Source organism: Ovis canadensis, chromosome 20 (genome assembly GCF_042477335.2).
Source record: "Ovis canadensis isolate MfBH-ARS-UI-01 breed Bighorn chromosome 20, ARS-UI_OviCan_v2, whole genome shotgun sequence".
In the NCBI taxonomy this organism is placed as follows: domain Eukaryota; kingdom Metazoa; phylum Chordata; class Mammalia; order Artiodactyla; family Bovidae; genus Ovis; species Ovis canadensis.
In genome coordinates, this window is record NC_091264.1 from 59249600 (window position 1) to 59262376 (window position 12777).

Consider the following 12777-nt stretch of genomic DNA (forward strand, 5'->3'; position numbering starts at 1 on the left):
TTTGGGAGAACTGACTTCTTAACTGCATTGAATCTTTCAGTTCATTAACTTGGAATCTCTCTCCATTTGTTCAGGTTTCCTTTGATTTCTTTCATCACTGTCTGGCGGTTTTGAGCATATGAATCCTGCATATGTCTTGTTAGATTTACATCAAAATATTTTAATTTTTTTTAACAATTGTAAACAGTATTGTACTTTTAATTTCAAGTTCCACGTGTTAATTGCTAGTGTATAGAAATACAACAGATTTTTTTATGTTGACCTTGTATCTATACTGAAGTCACTAAACAGTTGTAGGAGTTAGTTTGCAATATTGGGTTGACCAAAAAGTTCATTCAGATTTTCCTGTAAATTCAGATGATCTTAAATGGAAAAATCTCAATGAATTTTTTGACCAACCCAATACATTCCTTGTGATTTTTTTGTGAAACAACATGTAATCTGAAAACAGGAACACTTCCTCCTTTCCAATGTAGACACCATTTAGTTCCTTTTCTTCCTTACTGCACTGGCTAGAACTTCCAGTTCTGTGTTGAATAGCTGTGAGAGTGGGTATCCTGGCTTGTTCCCCATCCTAAAAGGAAAGTATCTGGTTTTCACCATTACAACTTGTGCAGCTATAGGATTTTTTTATGAACATTCTTCTACTAGATTATAGTTTTCCTCGACCCCTATTTTGCTGATTGTTTTATGATGAATGGCTTTTGGATTTTGTCAAGTATTCATCCTCAATTGAATGATATGATCATGTGACTTTTCCCCTTTAACCTGTTAACATGGTAGATTATGCTGACAAAATTTCGCCTTGAACCAGGTTTTCATCACAGAACAAACCCGTGTTGGTCATGGTACACAATTCTTTTGTTCTCAGTTCAGTTCAGTCACTCAGTGGTGTCTGACTCTTTGCAACCCCATGAACTGCAGCATGCCAGGCCTCCCTGTCCAACACCAACTCTCAGAGTTTACCCAAACCCATGTCCATCGAGTCGGTGATGCCATCCAACCATCTCATCCTCTATCATCCCCTTCTCCTCCTGCCCTCAATCTTTCCCAGCATCAGGGTCTTTTCTAATGAGTCAACTCTTCACATGAGATAGCCAAAGTATTAGAGTTTCCGCTTCAACATCAGTCCTTCCAATGAACACCCAGGACTGATCTCCTTTAGGATGGACTGGTTGGATCTCCTTGCAGTCCAAGGGACTCTCAAAAGTCTTCTCCAACACCACAGTTCAAAAGCATCAATTCTTCGGTGCTAAGCTTTCTTCACAGTCCAACTCTCACATCCATGCATGACCACTGGAAAAACCATAGCCTTGACCAGATGGACCCTTGTTGACAACGTAATGTCTCTGCTTTTTAATATGCTGTCTAGGGTGGTCATAACTTTCCTTCCAAGGAGTAAGCGTCTTTTAATTTCATGGCTGCAGTCACCATCTGCAGTGATTCTGGAGCCCAGAAAAATAAAGTCAGCCACTGTTCCCGCTGCTTCCCCATCTATTTCCCATGAAGTGATGGGACCAGATGCCGTGATCTTCGTTTTCTGAATGTTGAGCTCTAAGCCAACTTTTTCACTCTCCTCTTTCACTTTCATCAAGAGGCTCTTTAGTTCTTCTTCACTTTCTGTCCTAAGGCTGGTGTCATCTGTATATCTGAGGTTATTGATATTTTTCCCAGAAATCTTGATTATGGCTTGTGCTTCTTCCAGCCTAGCATTTCTCATGATGTACTCTGCATATAAGGCCAATAAGCAGGGTGACAATATACAGCCTTGACGTACTCCTTTTCCTATTTGGAACCAGTCTGTTGTTCCATGTCCAGTTCTAACTGTTGCTTCCTGACCTGCATATAGGTTTCTCAAGAGTCTGGTCAGGTGGTCTGGTATTCCCATCTCTTTCAGAATTTTCCACAGTTTATTGTGATCCACACAGTCAAAGGCTTTGGCACAGTCAATAAAGCAGAAGCAGATGTTTTTCTGGAACTCTCTTGCTTTTCCGATGATCCAGCAAATATTGGCAATTTGATCTCTGGTTCCTCTGCCTTTTCTAAAACCAGCTTGAACATCTGGAAGTTCATGGTTCACATATTGCTGAAGACTGGCTTGGAGAATTTTGAACATTACTTTACTAGCATGTGAGATGAGTGCAACTGTGTGGTAGTTTGAGCATTCTTTGGCATTGCCTTTCTTTTCTTCTAGTTCTGTGAAAAATGCCATTGGTAGTTTGATAGAGATTACATTGAATCTGTATCTTGCCTTGGATAGTATAGTCATTTTGAAAATATTGTTTCTTCCAGTCCACAAACATGGTATATTTTTCCATCTGCTTATGTCTTCTTTGATTTCTTTCATCGGCATCTTATGGTTTTCAGAGTACAAGTTTATTCCTAGATATTTTATTCTTTTTGATGCAATAGTAAGTGGAATTGCTTCTAGAATTTCTCTTTCTGATTTTTCATTGTTAGTGTATAGAAATGCAACAGATTTCTGTGTACTAATTTTGTTACCTAAAACTTCACCAAATTCATTGATGAGCTTTAGTGGTTTTCCGGTACTCTCTTCAGGATTGTCTGTGTATAGTATCATGTCATCTGCAAACAGCAATAGTTTAACTTCTTTTCCAATTTCGATCCCTTTTACTTGCTGTAAGAGGATTGCTATAGCTAGGACTTCCAAAACTATGTCGAATTAAAGTGACAAGAGTGAACGTCTTTGTCTTGTTCCTGATCTTAAAGGGAATGCTTTCAGCTTTTCACCACTGAGTATGATGCTAGCTGTACGTTTGCTCTATATGGTCTTTATTTAGTTGAGGTACGTACCCTTTAGGCACACTTTCTGGAGAGTTATTATCATAAATGGGTACTGAATTTTGTCAAAAGCTTTTTCTACTTCTATTGAGATGATCATATGGTTTTCATTCCTCAGTTTGTTGATGTGGTGTATCACATTGATTGATTTGCGGATGCTGGAAAATTATCGCATCCCTGGAATGAATCCCACCTAATCATGGTGTGTGATCTTTTTAATGTATTGCTGGATACAGGTTGCTTATTTTGTTGAGGATTTTTGCATCTATGCTCATCAGTGATCCTGGCCTGTAATTTTCTTTTATTTTTTTGAGGTATCTTTGTCTGGTTTTGATATCAGGGTGATGGTGATGGCCTCTTTTAAATTTCACTTACTGTTGTCATTATACAAAAATAATCTTATTCATGCATATTACCCCAGACTGATCTTTTAAAGCATAAAAATCACTCTGCTTCTATCTTTCAGTTACTTCCAATCACCTGTTGGGAAAAGACCAAAGCCTCTTTCTGACCCAGGTCATGGCATACCCTGGCCCCTGCCTTCCTCCCCACCCCATACTAGGCTGTTTCCTCCTCATCTTCTATGCCCTTCACCTTGTTCTCTCTACCCCCAACACTTTCCCCACCTTTTACCAATTTAATTACTACATACCCTTCAGATCTTGGCATAAGTTTCCGCTCTACACCAACTTGAGTCCAGCTCTTTTTATTTAGCCATTATAGCTGTATATCAATTTCCTCTGCACACAACTTATATGTGATATTTAATGTCTTCCTCTCCCGCAAGACGTCAAGCTTCACATGACCGGGGACCATGGCCGTCTTAGTCGCCACAGTCATCCCCTTACCTGGCAAACAGAAGGAGTCTAAATACTTGTGGAAAAAAAGAGCAAAGAAAGTCTAAGTGGAGGGGTAAGCAAAGGTACACAGGTGGGTTCAGGGGTCATTGTACTGGGCGACAAAGGGCAGAGTTTTGACTTTCAGGCAGAATAAGGAGTGCTCTGGCTTGTAGACAAAGGGAACCACTGGCTTCTGTACAGAGAAGGCTCCTGAACTTGCTTTCATCAACTGTTATAAACTTACATATGCATTAATATTTAACCTCTTTTCTCTCGTGTTTTTCTCTGTAGATGATCTTACAAGTAAGTAGCAAATATGCTTATTACTCATTTTATGTATGTATACAAATTGATTTGATCTTCAAGGTCAGCTTTCAGGAACAAAAAAGGCAGCTAATGGGGCTTCCTTGGTGGCTCAGTGGTAAAGAATCCACCTGCCAGTGCGGGAGACACGGGTTCAATCCCTGGTCCAGGGAGATCCCACATGCCATGGGGCAACTAAGCCCCTGCACCACAGCTACTGAGCCTGTGCTCTAGAGCCCAGGAGCTGCAACCACAGGCCACAGCTCCTGAAGCCGGAGAACTCTAGAGCCCGTGCTCCACATCAAGAGCAGTGCGTGGCAAGGAGGACCCCGTGCACACAGCTAGGGCCCTTGCTCCCCACAGCTGGAGAAAAGCCACGCAGGACTGAAGACCCAGCTCAGCCAAAAGAGAAATGAATAAAATTATTTTTTTAAATGCAGCCAACAAAACATCTTGGTGATCTCAGAAAGTTAAGATCAGAAATTATATCCAAAATTTTGCTGATGACTTTGCAAAGCCGAATCTCAGCTTTTTAAAAATCTGTTGTGTTATCTCATGTAGCTGTGTTTGATTCTGACGAAATCTTTCTTCTTCATCTTCTATGAGTCAACACTTTGCTGAAACTGCTCTCGTCTTCTGTTCCTCTCAATCCTTTTGTCTTTCCCACACCCTACTCACAGGCCTTCTCCAGGGTCCTGACCCGTGACCTTTGCCCCTCCTCACTCTTCCTGTCCCAGGCTGACCATCTCTTCATCCAGCATCCCCAGGGGGGTAACTCCCTCCCTGGTGACTCTCAATGATCCTGACCTCTGGGATCCCTGGCCAGGGGCCAAGTTCTGCAGCTGCCTTCAGGCCCCCAGGATCTCCCAAGTCCTTTTATTCAGAACCCTCTGCAGTCCGCTCCATTGTAATATAGGAGGGATAGAGAAATCCCTGGGTTTGTCATATGTAGGTGATCAGATTTCATTGCTATTAATTCCCCATAAAATTTTTTCCTGAAGAAAAGATGAGTCCCAATACACTGAGCACAGTTCAGCTCTACCTCTGGGAAGGAGCTATTTTCTTCTACTCCAAGAGCGAGAGTCCTGAGAAAATGATTTACATTTCCCTAAGAAAATAAATCTCAGTTCAAGCTCAGAAGCATTTAACCACAGGTTCATCATAAGCATTTAAAAGATATTGATTACCCAAGTAACATCGACATCCATTTCTCCCCAGTTACTGAGTACTCCACTGATTCGAGGGAGTGTGCACATTGGAATAGTAACTAGCCTGTGACTGCAAAGTAACATTTCTCATTTTCTGCTTATTGCAAGATTAGCTAAAATAGTTGTGTGAGTGGTGTAAGGTTCAGAAGTTTTTTTAAAAGTTCCAGCTGCTCTCGTTTGCCCTCTTAAATCTCTCCATCGTTTGTCTTTCTAGGTCCGTGGGTTCCCTGCGCACATGTCAGCAACTCCAAAATTTACTTTTCTAGCCTTGACTTCTCTCCAGAATTCTACCCCCCAAGTTCTGTCTGCTTGACAGAGCTTCCTGCTTGAAAATTAACTGAATTCCTTGAAAGCAAGAGCAATATCAGATTCTGTTTTATATCCTCCATACTTAGTACAAGGCCTACTATAGAGCAGACACTCACAGATGTTAAGGAAATGAATAGATGCTTTGTAAAACTGCAAGATTGTGGAATAACACCGGTGGAAAGCACTAATAGTCAAATAAGTTGGCACAGGTAACTGTTACTTTTTTAAGTAACAAAAGCAACAGCTGACACTTGCATCACATTTGAAGATATGTTAAAATTGAAATAATGGATCAATATCTTAAATGTAATTTATCACTGCCTTTCTCAATGTGGCTGCACACATAGCTGCTACTCCTACGAACTAATAAATTTACTCTAGTCCCTGTCTCTGGGACACACGATCTTTATTTCTTTGCTTCTTTGTAATCCTTTTCTTCTAAAATTGTATTCCTATTTATTCTTATTTAAATTTTCTTCAAAGTGATCCATCTACACTGCCATTTTCTATATAAAGCATTCCCTTAGCCTTTAAGCCAACATATCCCTCTTTATCTTCTCAATTCATAAAAGCGATGGTCTAACCTCCTAATGGAGAATCAAGATATAGTCATATGTCTAAATTTAAGCTCTAGCACATTCTATGCAAACCTTTCAGTTACTTAACTTTCCTGAACTTTGTTTCCTAATCTGTGGAGAAAAGATTCTAATATCTACCTCAGAAGATTCTCAAAGGTTACAAGAAATAATGTTTATAAAGAACTTAGCTAGCATGTCTTAAGTACTTAATGAAGAGTAGCTATACTGTTACTATATGGCACCTAATATTTGTCACCTTATTTTGATGTGGACTTTCAATATATATGTCATAACTCCCTAGATTGGAGGTATTTCTTTGTAATTCTTTTATCATTAAGAGCTGTGCCTTACTGATGTCCTTGCTGATTTATTTAATCATGACAGTTATTGTTGCTGTTGTTGTTATTATAACATAATATTTTACAGTGTATAAAGCAGACTTTGATGAACATTATCCCAATTTATCTTTATAATCATCTAGTGAAATAGGCCAGGCAAATATTGTTAGAACCTATAATTTACTGGATAAAAAATATTTCAGAGGACTCTCACTTGCATTCAAATAGAATTATCTAGTACTACACTTGTTCTTCCACTGTAAACATGTATAAACCTAGACAAAATGTATGAAACAAGTGTTTTTAGTTACTGGAAAATAGGCATACAAAACTGTAATCACTGAAAAAACAAGAGCAAGTAATATGAGCATGACAATTTGACCAGCTTTCTTCCTGTAGGCAATTTCTGGAGCTTGACACAGGACAAGGGAACCTAGCCAGAGCGTGGCAGTCTCAGTGAATTGAGAATACAGACATCTGAACCCAGGGAGGCTAAAGCGATATAAAGAATATATCGGACAAAGTACAGGAGAATACAGAGCTGCACAGAGAAAGTGTTTCAGAGACTTGAACAGGGCTACCCTTGAACTTTTGCTGAATATTAAGTGTCCATAATAATATGGGCCTTGCTAGCATAATAGGTAGAGAAGGAACTGGCAACCCACTCCAGTATTCTTGCCTGAAGAATCCCGTGGACCGAGGGGCCTGATGAGCTGCTGTCCATAGGGTCACACAGAGTCAGACACGACTGAAAGGACTTAGTATGCATGCATGCATTGGAGAAAGAGCTGGCAACCCACTCCAGTATTCTTGCCTGGAGAATCCCAGGGACAGAGGAGCTTGGTGGGCTGCCATCTATGGGGTCGCACAGAGTCAGGCATGACTGAAGTGACTTAGCAGCAGCAGCAGCAGCATAACTGGAAAATATTATGAATGATTTTATGCCAATAAATTTAATGGCAGAGGTGACATAGCCAAATTTCTCAAAAAACAAAAACTGCCAAAACCCAAGAATTAAATCATCTTTATAGCTTTACATCTATAAAGAAGCTGAGGCTGAGGGAGAAGTCATATATCTTGATTTTGGCAAACATCCATTTATCAAGCCTTATGGGCTTCCCTGGTGGCACAATGGTAGAGACTCCGCCTGCCAATGCAGGAGATGTGGGTTCGATCCCTGGGTTGGAAAGATCCCCTGGAGGAGGAAACCCACTCCAGTATTCTTGCCTGGGAAACCCCATGGACAGGGGAGGCTGCTGGGCTGCAGTCCATGGGATCACAAAGAGTCAGACACGACTGAGCGAGCGCAGCACAGCACACCAGATGAGTCGGACACGACTTGGCAACTAAACACCAAACAACAGGGACTGTACACCTAAAATGAGTACCTTTACTGTATTGTAAATTATGCTTCAATAAAGTTGATTTAAAAGGGGGGAAGAGAGGGACGGAGGCATAGAGGATTTACTTAATTTACTGAAGACCAGGCCCAAAGCAAGGTGCTCTGATTCCCAGTAGACCGCTTTCCCCACCAGCCCACCGTGCCTCGGTGTTACCATGGGGAAATGCAGTCCTTACACTCTTTGAGATGAGAAAAAGCAGTCACATCCGTTCAGAACTCGCCACTGGTCATCTGTTTCTAACCTAATTTCCCAAACTTTCATTCAATCTGCATTCTGATCTCTGCTCAGGGCAGCACACACAGAAAACTGCGGAAAGCGTCTAGGCTGGGGTAGACCTGATAGCTGCCCGTGGGGGTGCAGGTGCTCGGAAGCTCTCCTTTGTCCCTCATCGCTCTGCACCCCACTCCTCCACGTCCCCCGGAGTTGGAGCTAGGACTCTGCTCTCCCAATTCATGGCCCTGGGCTCTTGCCTCTACACTAGAAGCAACATCAGCTGTGAATTAATGGTGTTCAGCCCTAAACTCACAGTTTATATGGATGTATAATTTAGAGATACTGGACTGAAACGGATGTCTAATTCATTCCACAGCTTCAAGGCAGAAAGCCCTGCCTCTGCTTTATCCTTCTCCCATTAACATATATATTAACCAGATTAGCAAGCTATCAGCGGCACTCAGTCCTGGGAGCCTGGGATAGTTCATTCGGGGCATTTCACCGTCTCCTGACTGCATTTCAGCAAGAGAGAGGGAAGCTGAAAAGAGAGAAGGCAAGTGGGTTAACGTAGGGCAAGGACACGTGCGCCAGGATGGGACAGCACAGGGTCAGAGGAACCTGGGGGACCCGAGGCATCTAAGAGCGAGCACCCAAAGCTGGGGGAAGGAAAAAACGCCTCAAGCAAGCAGCTGCTGACTCTCGTGTTTCCCTTAGAGCAGGGGAGGGGGCGGTTTGGCGGAAAGTGCAGGACTTTCAAAACCAGACGGCTCCTGTTCAAGTGCTGCTTCGTTCCTGAGTAGACTTGAGCAGGTGACTTGAGCTCTCTGAACTGCCATTTCCTCACTCTGCCATGAGAATACAGTCTTCCTCGTGCTGTTAGAAGACCTAGGGCCGTGAAAAAGCCACACGAAAAAGCCATAATGCCTGTTTTGTTCTTCCCTTTCTTATTTTTTCCTCCAGCCCCTCTTCCTAACTCCCTCAATATATGAAAAGTATAGATCAAAAAGACCCTAAAATCCTCTATGGCAACACCCTCCTTTTACAGGTGAGAGAAGCAAAAGACTGCCTGTGATCCCACCACTGGCCATTGGCAGAGCTGTGATCCCTGAATATAGCGTGATCCCTGAATATAGTGTGATCCCCTGAATATAGTGTGATCCCCTGAATATAGTGTGATCCCTGAATATAGTGTGATCCCTGAATATAGTGTGATGCCCTGAATATAGTGTGATCCCTGGATATAGTGTGATTCTTATATAGTGTGATCCCCATATAGTGTGATCCCCTGAATATAGTGTGATCCCTGAATATAGTGTGATCCCTGAATATAGTGTGATCTGTCCACACCAGGGTTGTGGGGTGGGGTGGGGAAGCATGTAATTGACTTAGAAATTCTAAGTCCCAGTTTCCAAAATGCCTATGTACATGAAGAGGAGAAGTGGGCAACAGATGAGATGGTTGGACAGCATCACTGACTCCATGGATGTGAAATGGAGAAAACTCTGGGAGATGGTGAAGGACAAGGAAGCCCAACGTACTGCAGCCCCTGGGGCTGCAAAGAGTTGGATATGACTGAGCGACTGAACAACAAAGGACACTGATTGGGAGACAACTGGAATGGGGATGAGTGGGAGGATTCAGAGACCTCCAGTTTTCCCAGCCCCCAGTTCACTCTTGGCCCTTCTTGCCTCCCTTGCCAGCCTCTTCTTCCTTGTCTGATTAGGTGCTTGGGGTCTCATCTGAGAACACTGCTGTCTTCTCCCAGAGGCCATTAGTAATCTTGGAAGAGAGGACCAGACTCTCATCATGCTCTGTCCCCACCCCATACACAGATTCTTCATATCCTGAGAGCTGTCCCCACTCCACACAGTTTCTTGATATCCTGAGCCCTATACCTGAAGTCGGAGAGCAGCACATTCCAGAAGAGGAGGGATATTTACAAGGTCAAATCCAGTAAGAGATTTCCCCACGAGAAGATTTGCAGGACTGTACTCAGTTATATTGCAAAGGTCTGAATATGTGTGAAGAAAGGGATCACAAGGGCTTACTGGTCATAGAGGAAGGAACATCATTTTGATCAAGGTAAATTTGGATGCACCAAGCAGTGACTCCGGATGCAGTGATGCTAGCTTGAGCAACGGAGAGTGGTTCTATTAGCTCGCTTTGCTGGCTAAAGAAGACTTGAGATCAGTTAGACTGCAGCCTAGGGAAAGCTGAGATGCCGGAAATGGTGAGGTTTAATTACAGAAAAGAATTCAAAGATGTCAAGAGAGAGGAATGTGGCTGTAGATTTAGGCCTATAGATGATCTCATCATCAAGGCCTGAGACAGACACTGGTAAAGGAAACACCAGCATCTTCGAGAAGCAGTGCAGTGGCTATTTTGTAAGGGTTTGGGATAGTGGTAGAAACAGGACCCCTTGATTACAATGAAAAGTCCCAAGGTGGCAAAATGTAAGTAGTTACACTAGAACAGTCAGATACAAATGAATGTGGTTACTTTAACAGACATTAGGGCTCATGAGAATAGATGGACCTAGCAAGATTTTAGGGTGTGGTAGATTGGTCGTGGAGATTCCGGGCCAGCTTGATGTATACAACTGAAAAAATTTTCAAGTCTTTTGAATTAAGGCTACCACCATTCTAAATGTCTGAGTCATCTAAATTTTTATTGGAGTATAGTTGATTTTCAATGTTGTATTAGTTTCAGGTGTACATCAAAGTGAATCTCTTATGCATATACATATATCCACTCTTTTTTCAACTTTTTCCCATAAAGGCCATTACAGATTATTGAGCAGAGTTCCCTGGGCTCTGCAGTAGATCCTGGGTTCTAAGTCCATAATGGCATTATTTCGTTCTTTTTTAATGGCTGAGTAATATTCCATTGTCTATATGTATCACATCTTCCTTATCCATTCCCCCATTGATGGACCTTTAGGTTGCTTCCATGTCTTGGTATTGTAAATAGTGCTGCAATGAACATTGGTGTGCATGTGTCTTTATGAATTATGGTTCTCTCTTGATATATACCCAGGAGTGGAGTTGCTGGGTCATATGGTAGCTCTAAACCCCAGTCAATTCACAGAATCATATTCTCTATTGACAGGAAAAGGAAAATGCCTAAGGAGTCAAGTTCTACCAATGCTGCAAGTGTGTTCTGTAAATTTTCCTCCTTGCCTTCCCCAAAGGTACTTGTGTCTATTTATATGTCACTGTACTGGGGAAGGGCTTCCCTGGTGGCTCAGATGGTAAAGAATCTGCCTGAAACATGGGAGACCTGGGTTGGGAAGATCCCCTAGAGGAGGGCATGGCAACCCACTCTAGTATTTTTGCCTGGAGAATCCCCATGGATAGAGGAGCCTGGCGGGCTACAGTCCATAGGGTTGCAAAGAGTCAGACACGACTGAGTGACTAAGCACAGCCCAGCACACCAGGGAAAGGAAAATGCCCAAACTTTTCAGAAATAGCTGGACACTGACTTCAATAATACTACAAAAGCAGGGGACTAGTGGGGATCAGGTAGTAACTGAATTTTGGCGAGAGTGTTTTGACCTTTTTGGATTTTTTCTGATGGAGGGAAAATTTAATAGAAATGGAAAAGAGTGCAGAGATCATGATGAGTTTTCACTCGTGTAACAGCATCCATCTCCCTTCCCATCGCTGAGTCCCTCCCTCACCTGCAGGTCTGCATCTCAGTCTCCCTTCTCGCTCCCGTCCCAGAGTCTTTGAAGTCTCTGCTCTCTGGTCTGAACATTTGTCTCAGCTCCTCCCACCCCTTCATCTAACTAATCCCACCTCATCCTTCATAACTCAGCTCCAGGCAGGGTCCCTGCCCTAAGCAACCGTGACTGCCCCTGAATCTCGGTCAGCCTCCTTGCTTCAACAGTACCATGCAATCGTGTTCCTTTCCTTCAGAGCACTTTCCCCAGCTGGCCTCTATACATTCGTGTAGGTGACTTGGTTAGTACCCGGTTCTTCCACCAGACGATCAGCACCACAAGAGCAAACTTTTAGCCAGACCATAAAAGCTGGCTTAGGAGTCTGAAAAAAAAAAAAAAAGATTGTGATAAAAAGGGAAAATTGAAGCATCTCACTGCTCTTTGTCTTGGCATCCTGTGTACTTGCAGGCCTAGAAGGGGCTGATGGAAGGGTTTGTAGGCTGAGAGACTGGACTTTAACTGGTCGGCAGAACTCTAATAAACCTTTGTTTCAAGTCTTTTATTTTGCCATACTTCCCTTTTAACAAAGTTTAAGGAAATAACTCACCCTGAACTACAACAGTGTACTGCCAAAGAGCTATCAAATAAGAAAGGCACGTGTTTCCTGAATTTGGGTGAATGAACCGCAGCACTCACTTAAACGCCTTTTTTTTTTTTTTTACTAGTAGGGAGGATGCATAGGAGGTTTTCCTTCGCAACGTTATTTTTCTTGTGAAAACATTTGGTGCCACCTGCTGGCAAAATCCACACTGACTTCTGAGCGTTCACAGAATGTATTAATAAATATGTCTCTCAAATGAACTAGATATGAAAAACCTTGATACAGCTTATTTGGTACATTTCTAATACAAGGAATTTATGTTTCTTACTGAAAAAAATTCCCATCTGACATACCCCCACCACTTGGGGCAATTTGTGTTCCTGCAGAGGTGTCTTCCTCTAAGCGAAAACTTTCTTTAAAATAATAAATTTTAATGCATCTCAGGTTTGACCTAAAAGAAGGACAAATGAGAGAAAGAAAAGGAATTGCCCAGAAATTCTTCAGATCCCTTCCAAACTCTAG

At 42.3% G+C, this 12777-nt stretch overlaps 1 long non-coding RNA gene across 5 annotated transcripts in view; it reads right to left on the bottom strand.

The window, feature by feature from the left end:
• Positions 1-12777, bottom strand: part of LOC138425313 (uncharacterized) — a 168662-nt gene that overhangs the window by 105175 nt on the left and 50710 nt on the right. Inside the window, exon 2 of one of the 5 annotated variants that reach the window (XR_011251166.1) lies at positions 11885-12036. The exons of the other annotated variants lie outside the window; for them this stretch is intronic. This is a non-coding gene — a long non-coding RNA (uncharacterized lncRNA). The remainder of the gene's footprint in view (positions 1-11884; positions 12037-12777) is intronic. 5 annotated transcript variants of the gene reach the window in all.